This window comes from Callospermophilus lateralis, chromosome 16, assembly GCF_048772815.1.
Source record: "Callospermophilus lateralis isolate mCalLat2 chromosome 16, mCalLat2.hap1, whole genome shotgun sequence".
NCBI classification, from domain to species: domain Eukaryota; kingdom Metazoa; phylum Chordata; class Mammalia; order Rodentia; family Sciuridae; genus Callospermophilus; species Callospermophilus lateralis.
The window spans coordinates 7565338-7575282 of record NC_135320.1 but is presented as its reverse complement, the minus strand read 5'-3'; the positions used below and the strand labels follow the sequence as shown (position 1 = coordinate 7575282).

Sequence of the window (9945 nt, the reverse complement as noted above, 5' to 3'; positions counted from 1 at the left end):
CATAGTTCCTATGAAACACATTTGTAATGAAATGGCATAAGTTGCATGTTCCTATTATGTGCACTCACCTCATCTCACCTGTCAATATTCTAGCGCTAATCTGAGGTTTCACTGGAACTTGCACTTACTCAAAGAATATACAAAACAGCAGTCTACATTTAGATTCACAAAAGTCAAAACATGCTTCTTATACTTTAAATGCAACAAGAGGAAAAACAATTTTAGTGGTGGGTTTTGGAGATACTTTTAAAGGTTCATTTTTGGAAACAGACCACTGATTACATTTGTCAATATTTATTAACAATAACAACACAATTTCTAAGTTTTCAATATAAGTTTAAAACATCTGCTGTACTTTCAAATACTCCCCACCACTTCTGTGCTACAGGTCTGCAATTTCAAAAGAGTGAGCATCCTGAGCAATGTTCCAGGAACAGGGTTCACGTCCACATTATCTGAGGTTCCTCCATCCCACATCCAATATCTCAGTCAATGCAGAGGTCTCTTGGTGCACATCCTCCCCACCTTTTCTCTCCTCTCTGATGTGGGGTGAAGGTGGAACTTGCAGACACATCCACTCATCTGCCATTTTGCACTCCTTGCCCCATACACCTGCAGAGCCCCACATCCAGGCTGCTCTGGTGGTAATACAGGGAAGTGCAGGCAGGGACACTAAATCTTAAACCTGGCTGGCTGCTAGCAATGCTAGGGAGGGAGAGGTACACACCAACTTTTCTGGCTAGTTTATCCTATGTTTCCCACTCTCAAGAGAATAACATTTTCATATATTTCAGCCTAAAGAGGTCAAGAATGATGAGTGATGCTTGCTCATTAACTGGAAATAACTGACATTTATAGAATACTTCATCCAACAATAGCACAACTGACATTCTTCTCAAGCTCACATGGAACTCCAACCAAGATGGATTGCATGATAGGATATAAAACACAACTGAACAAATTAAAAGAATAATGATCATACAAAACACATCCTTGGACAACGAGTAAAGTAGAAAACTATATCAGAAGAATACACCAAAATTCTTAAAATATTGAAGATCAAACCATAGACTTAAAAAAAACACATAAGCCAAAGTCTCAAGAGAAATTAGAAAGCATTTTGAAAATTAAAACTTTTGGTCAAAATTTGAGGGATGTAGAGAAAACAGTTCTTAGAAGTAAGAGTTTAGCACTGGAAAAATATAACACTAATAATTTAAGCATCCACCTTAAGGAAATAGAGAAAGAGCCTAAATAAAGAAGAAAAAAAAGAAACAAAAATTAGAACAAGAAGCAATGAAAATTTTAAAGGGAAAGCAATATCAAAAGGTCAACAAAATTTAAAGTTCATTTTTTGAAAAGACCAATAAAATTGATAAAACCCAAGACAAGGTAACTGAAAGAGAAGGGAAAACAGCAAAGAGAGAAGAAAAATTGGTAGAGGAGAAGGAAAGATAAGAGGAGAGGACACAGACATAAAAAATATTTTAAAACCTAATGTCAGAAATAAAAGAAGTTCATCACCACTAACGTCATGGACATTTAAAAGTTATCAAAAATATTATGAAAATTATGTATGCTTATGAATTTTAAAATGCACTGTTTCCTTGAAAGACGCAAAATACCAAAACGCAGTGTCTTCATATATTCATGAAGCTATGTGACAGAAAAACACAAACCGGGTGGATTGATATTATTTTGAATTGAAAAGAAACTTATTTCTCATCTTACTGGAGGATGAGTGGGTTCAAAATCAATGCAAGCCATCAGCAGTTTCAGTGTCTGATGAGGATCCACTTCCTGCAATATGGATGAATGTGTTCTCACATGGCAGAAGTGGTGAGGATCCATGTGGCTTCTCTTATCAATGCACTAATCCCACTCATGAGGTTCCACCCTCAGAAATTAACTGCCTTTCAAAGTCCCTACCTCCTAATATCATCACATAGGAGACAATGTTTCAATTAATATATTTTAAAGGGATACTAACTCAGTCTACAGCATTCACAAAAGCAGAAATAGATAATGTTAAGTAGGTTTGGTTTATATCTAAAAAAAAGGGTGAATAATCAACAGCCTTCCAATGAAAAAAACACCAGGTGCAGATAATTTCACTGTTAAATTATACCAAAATTTAAGGAAGGAATGATGACAATGACTTATAATCTCTTCAGGAAAATGGAAGAACATAGAACATTTCCCAAATTATTCAATGGGGCTAAATACCAAAACAAGATAAAGGCAAAAATAGAAAACATACATGCTGACCAATATCTTTCAGGAACATAAGATTTTTTTTAAAAAAAAATCCTTAATGAAGTATTGGCAAACAGATTCTAGCAATACATAATAACAATTCTACACCAAGACCAAGTGATATTTATTCCAGGTGTGCAAGACTAGCTTAACATTCAAAATATAGTTAAAGTAATTAACTCATCAATCAGACTAAAGAAGAAAAATCATTTGATCATATAAAAAGGTCCAGAAAATGCATCTGACAGACTTCAATGCTCATTCATGACTAAACTTTCAGGAAACTAGAAATACAATGGAAATTCCTCAATTCGATTTAAAAATCTATCAAAAAAAAAATAAGAAACCCAACAGCAATGTAATTCATAATGTGAACAACTGAATGATTACTCCTAAAATCAGGAGGATGGCATGAATACCCCATTTTACTGTTCCTGGATTCTTAGCTAATGCAGTAAAACAACAAAAAATAAAAAAATAAAATGTATACAAATTTGGAATAAAGAAATTAAATGCTTTTATTCACAGATGATTTGATTTTTTTATGTAGAAAATCTCAAAGATTCAACCAGAAAAACTTCTATAATTAAGAAATGGTTATATAATGTTCCATGATATAAAGTTACTATACAAAGTCAACTACTTTCCTATATACCTTCAATGAACAATGGGAATTTGAAATTAAAAACACAATACTATTTGCATTAGTATCAAGATAATGAATACTTTGGTAAAATATGGTCAGAGTCTATATGAAGAAAATTTAAAAATTCGATTGAAAAAAATCAAAGAAGATTTAAACAAATGAAAAGATGTTTCATGCTCATAAATGTGATAAACTAATGTTGTCAAGAGGTCATTTCTCTTCAAAATGATCTATACATTCAATACAATTCAGTGAAGACACCAAAAAATTAATTTTGTGGAAGTTAACAAACTTATTCTAAAGTTCTTATAGAAAGGCTTAAGATCCATATAGTCAACAGTATTGGAGAAAAAGAAAAAACTTATATGACTTGAAAATTGATCCATGGAACAAAACAGAGAATCCAGAAATGAAAGCACATAAACACAGTTAACTGTTCTTTTACAAAAAAGCAAAGGCAATTCAATTCAGGAAAGATAATTTCTCCACACCAAGTAAAATCTTTGTATATTTATATGTTGAAAATGGAGGAGGAGGAAAAGGAGAGATGAAAAAGCAGCAGCAGTGAAAAAAAAAGAAAAAGAAAAAATTAATCTAGATATGATCTGTGCTATTCAGTTTTTCATTGCTGATACTAAAGTAACTGACAGAAATTGGAAGAGGAAAGATTAATTTTGGCTCACAGTTTCAGAGGTTGAAGTACTTGGCTGGATGGTTCCATTTTTGGGGCCTGAGGTGATGCAGAATATTATGGTGGAAGCATTTAGTGGGAAAAAAAGCTTTTCAGTTCAGGGCAGCCAGGGAGCAGAGAAAGAGAGGCAAAGAAACAGGCAATGGAGAAGTTAATCTCCAGGTTAGTTCACAAGTGACCTACTAGCTCCAACTAGGTCCTGCCTCCCAGAAGTCTATTCAGCTATTAATAAATTTATCCTTTGAAGAGGTTAGAGAACTTAGGATCCAATAATTTCCTAAAATCCCCATCTGTGCAACTTGATGCACTGGGGACCATGCTTTCAGCACATGAACTTTTTGAGATCCAAAACTATAACACTAGATCCAAACCATAACACTAAAACAATCTTTGATCCTTTCAATAAATATTTATTCAACCTGCATCTTAGATGTAATTTTTATTAACATTATTTTAAATTGGGAACGCATAATTATAAATATTTATGGGGTAACATGATTTTTTATATATGTATACAATATGGAATTATTAAGAGGTCAAGCTTATTAACATATCTATCAAGTCATTCAATGATCTGATATTTTTCTGGTAAAACATGTTAAACTTACTTTTAGTTATTTTGAAATATATAATAAGGTTCTCATTAAATTTTTCTGCATATGTTATCCAGTTTTCTCAAAACCACTTGTTAAAATGCTGTCTTTTCTCCAATGTATGTTTCTGATATCTTGTCAAGGATCAGATGACTGTACATGTAGGGATTTATCTCTGTGTCTTCTATGGTATTCCACTGAGGACGTGTCTGTTTTGATGCCAGTGTCTTGTAACAATCATTTTACTCTCTACTTCTATGAGTTAAACTTCAAAACCCAAATTTTAATATAAGACATTTATAAAATTACATCACAAAGTGTCTAGGTGACCTTGAATTTGACAGTGGATATCAAAATTCAATAGCAAAATATAATCCACGAAAAAAAATACTAGTAAATTGTAAGTTTGATAAAATAAAAACCTTTAAGAACCTGGAAGGCTGAGGTGGTAGGAATATATGAGTCCAGTAGTTTAATACAAGCCTGGGCAATATAGTGAGATACCATCACAAATAATGCATGAACCAATCAATTAATCAATCAATAACTAATACTCTGGAAAAAATGTTGAAAGAATAAAGAAACAAATCATAGACTGGGAAAATATATTTACACAACAAATATCTTCTTAAAACCTGCATCCAAAGTATAAAAGTAACTCCAAAAATACAATAATAAGGAAAAAACACAATTAGTAAATAGATTTTAAAAAACCTGAAAACCTATTTTACCAAAGAAAATCTACACATGGAACCAAAGCTTATTGAAAACTACATAATACCATGTGTCATTAGGGATTTTCAACATGACACTACTATGCCACAATTGAAATGGCTATTTTTTTTTTGAAAAATGACAATATCAAATACAAGTGAGAATATGAAGTAAAAGGAACTTTCATGGGTGTTGGTCAGAATGAAAAGTGGTACATTCACTTTGGAAGACCACTCTGAAGTTTCTTGCAAAGACATAGTTTTACTTTACAATCCAGCAATTTCATGCCTAAGTGTTTGTCTTAGTGAGTCAAAAATTTATGTTCAACAAAAGCCTGCACATGAATATTTATGGAAGATTTGTTGATAATCACAAAATGGGAAGCAACCCAGATGTCTTTGTCCTGGTTAGTAGATGAACACACAGTTCTTCATGCATACAACAGAATATTACTCAGCAATAAAAATAAATGAGGTATGAATCCATAAAAAGACATGGAGGTATTATAAATGTATACTAGTAAATGAAAGATGGTAGTCTAAAAATGCTATATACTAGAAAGTTTAAACTATACAACGTTTTGGAAAAGGTAAATTTATACAGAGAGTTAGAAAACTCAATAGTTACCAGGAATTTAGGAGGAAAGAGGGGAAGGATAAATAGGTGAATCATAGGGGATTTTAGGGTGGTGAATGCATTCTATCATTATGCATTCTATCAGAAGCTGCAAAACTGTGTAACTCAGAGTGAAACAATATAAGTTATGGAATACAGCTAATAATGTAGTGTCAATTTGGAGTCATTAATTGCAGCAAATGTGTCCCACTAATACAAGATGAAAATCAAAGGGGAAAGTATGTGATGTAATATAGAGGTAGGTATGGTGTGGATACATGTTACTGCATGTATTATATGTCTAATTAGTTTGTATTGATAAAATTTCCACCTTAACAGCAGAAAATAAAAACAAACAAGAAATTAATGAAGTCAGAGAAAAAAGAACTATCAGCACAGAAATCAATTAAGTAAAACACTTCTAAAATGTATAAAAGAAAAAGCTGTCTCTAGAACAAATAAAATAACCTTGATAAATCTTTAGAAGAATGACAAGTAAATTTAATAATAGACACAAATTACTAATATTAGGAATGTGAGACATTATATCACTAAATATTCTATGGATATTAAATGAAAAGTCAACTTGTCCTGCTGGCACATTCTTGTAATCCCCGTGGCTCAGGAGATTAAGACAGAAGAATTATAAGTTTGAGCCCAGCCTCAACAATTTAATAAAACCCTAAGCAACTTAGTGAGACCCTGTTTCAAAATTAAAAAAAAATGAAAAGAGATAGGGATGTGGGTTCACTGGTTAAGCACTTCTGGGTTCAATACCAAGTGTAAAGGAACACCTGTGGAGGAATACCTGTAAGGAGGTGCACAAAGAACAGACACAGACACACAAGTACAAGCAAACAGGAGGAGTGGAGAGGAGCAAAATGAAGTGATGATGAAGAAGTACAGAAGTGAAATGACCACTCTTCCCTGCCTGGGAGTTTATAACTCAAAGAATATATACTTCCTGTTACTATGACTATATTCTAATTAGTATTTCTTTAACCCAAGTGCTAGCTAAATGAGATAAGATCCCCTTAATACAAACACAGAGTAATTTCTCTCCAAGGACATTGTTAAGGAGACCGAATAGTGACTGCTTAGTTTTCTAATTACCTCACAGGGAGGAGGCTGGGTATGCCTACTGTGGGAATCAGGGCACCAGTTAACACCCCTGGGAATTTGCTCACCAGGGGAAATGCTTCCATGTCTATTTCCATGGACAGAATATCTACAAACAAGCACTCAACCACATTCCCCTCAAAAAAGGAATCAGAAAATATTATGAATTACTTTATGCCAATAAATTTGACAACTATTATAAAATGAGTAAATTCTTACAAAGTTCAAAATAAACCAAAACTTACTCAAGAAGAAATAGATTTGGTCAATTGTCTTGTATCTATAAAAGAAATAGAAATTTTAGTTAAAAACCCTTGTACCAATACCAATCCAATCTCAAGTGGCAACAATATTGAATTCCAATTACAAAAGGAAGAAGTAATAAAATTTTACACAAAACTATAAAGAAAGATGAAGTGCTTTTCAACTCACTTAATGGGTCCAGTATTATTTTCATGGAAAAAAAAACAGGAATGAGCATTGCAAGAGAATATTATTACAAACTAAGATCACTAATTCCCTAATGATTCCCCCCAACACTCCCACCCCAACCCCCCACACAATGATCTTGGATGCAAAAATTCTAAGGAAAATTTGGCAAAGAACATTCAACAATATATGAAATAGGTTAATATATCATTCCAAAGTTTTTCATAGAGATGCAAAGTTGATTTAACATTCCAAAATTGATCAATGCAATTCCATATCAATGATATAAAATGACATATATATGTAATATGCATATACATATACACATATATATTTATAAAATCAATAAGTGTAGAAAAGTATTTCCTAGTAACCCAATATCAACTTCTGTTTAAAATTTTAGCAAACTAGGAATAGAAAATAAGTGCCTCAATGTGACACAGGGAATCTATTAAAAACTTATCAGAAACACAATACTTAATGACAATAAACTGAATACTTAACCAAATCCTCAGAAACAAACAGGGTTTTGTACATATCATTTCTTTCAGTTTGCTACTAAAGAGTCTGTCGATGCACTCAGTTAAGGGGGGAAAAACACTAAAAATCATACTAATGAAAAATTAAAAAATGAATTAACTTTATTTGAAGAAAACATGAACATTTATAGTAAAAATCACTGAATATGTTAAAAATGTCTGGAAGTAATAGTAAAATTGCAGAATTCAAGATCAACATACAAATAAAAATCAATTGTATATATGGTAGAAGTGAATGTTCATAGATAGAGATTTAAAAAAAAAAGATACCATTTTGTTGTGGGTATATAGCTCGGAAAACACTCTCAACTGAATTTTTTCCAAATTGGAGAGTCTTTATTTAGCTAGCTGGCGACTGCTCCCTGATGGACCCAAACTGTTTCTGCCAGGAACAGTACAGGGTACAAGTTCTATGAGGTTTATAAGGGGAAAAACAACATCCTCAAAAATGTAGATGCAAGCAAGCAAGGAGGACACAGAAGCTAAAGTTAACAATCAGCCACCCAATGCATATAACCACATCTTTGTTCTAAACACATGCAGTAAAAAAATAAACGAGTTTTACAAGAAATAAGTTATATAACTAGGGTTACATTTTGGAACTTCCAAATGGAGTCACTTAGGCAAGGTTTTGGTTTGTTTTGTTTTTAAGTTGTCAATGGACTTTATTTATACAGGGTGCTGATAATTGAACCCAGTGTCTTACAGATGCTAGGTAAGTGCTGTACCACTTAGCCACAACTCCAGCCAAAGGCTAAATTCTTTTAAGTACAGTCAGGATAACTTAACATTATTTACCCTATTATCTAATCTTGTCTTATCTATTAATATCCTCCATTTTATAGGGTGCTTATTGGGCTGATACATAATCTAAGTTGGGATATAACAATTAAAGAAAGCATCAAAAATATAATGTGTGTAGGAATAAATTTTAAAAACCTCATTCAAGGAAGCAGGGCTAGTGGGACTCACTGCGCAGTTGCGGGTGCGCCTACTGATGAGGTCCCCTTGGAGCTTCTGTTAGAGGTGCCTGGGCTGCAGGGAGTATCTGGGAAGAATGGAAGAACTTGACCAAGTCCCACAGCTGGACGTGGCTGCTGGTCCTCTGCTTCCTGTTTGGATGCAATATTCTTCTGATCCTCCTTCTGACCTTGTCCTCCTTCATGTCCAGAGTGCTGCAGAATGATGCAGAGCCAGAGCCACACATGAGCGCAGAGATCCAGGATATGAAGCAAGAGTTCTCCGTGGTCAACAAGATGTATGAGTTTGTCAGATATGCCAGGCTGGAATGGAAGATCAACAAGATGGTGGACCAGCTCAAGACTTATGTGAAAGCACGGACTGCTCAACTAGCCAAGATAAAATGATTTTTAAGTGTTGCTTTCTGTACATTGCAAGCTACCTTGATGATGTCACTCATTTGGAAGTATTATTCTGCGCCTGTGACTGTTCTGCTGAGGAAATGGATAACCCCACTAGACCTCCTGGTAGCCTTCCCTGCTAGAACAGCAGGTGGTGTTGGAATTACTAGTTGGATTTTTGTCTGTAACAAGTTGTGGTGACCCCTTGTACTTTACCCTTTCAGTCGAAAAGACAGATGAATACCACTGTGGGATTTTGTTGTTGTTGTTAAACTGGGGGTTGAACTCAAAGGTTCTTTACCACCTAACCCCAGCCACAGTCCTTTTTATTTTTAATTTTGAGACAGGTTCTTGGTAAGTTGCCCAGCCTGACCTCAAGCTTACCATCCTCATACCTCTTTCTCCTGAGTTTTTGAGTTACACTTGTGCCCCACCACACCTATCCCAGCTATTATGATTTCTAAAATGATTCTCTTATTAGGTTAAAAGTCTGATTGCTGCTTAAAAATACAAAACAAAACAAAAAAAACCCCAAAGTACATAAGGTAGATTTGTATTAAATATGTTCTTGGGCTTTATGTGAGATTCTTGTAAGAATCCCAGTATTCTACAGTATTCTACAGTAACACCAGATTTGAAACAGGATGGGGGCCTACATGCCTTACTCCTGATTTGCTCTATTGGCACATTGTGGTCCTGTTGCCAATTGGAAAGTCAAAATTTTCTAAAAACTTGAATACTTTTAAAAATATTTTAATTTATATATTTTTTAGTTGTAGATGGTGCTGAGGATAGAACCCAGTGCCTCACTCATGCTAGGCAAGTGCTCTACCACTGAGATACAACTGCAGCCCAAACTTAAGTACTTTTATATCTATTTTAGAAAGTTTTATTACAACTAGTAGAACTTGAACATTTGGTTTATTGTCTCATGTAGTAAAATTGAAAGAATAACACTAATTGACATTGTGTGTTGTGTTCT

The 9945-nt window shown here is 33.8% G+C and overlaps 1 pseudogene; it reads left to right on the top strand.

The window, feature by feature from the left end:
• Positions 1-8765: 8765 nt before the first annotated feature.
• LOC143382329 (guided entry of tail-anchored proteins factor 1 pseudogene) lies at positions 8766-9203 on the top strand (annotated as a pseudogene).
• The last annotated feature ends 742 nt before the right edge of the window (positions 9204-9945 follow it).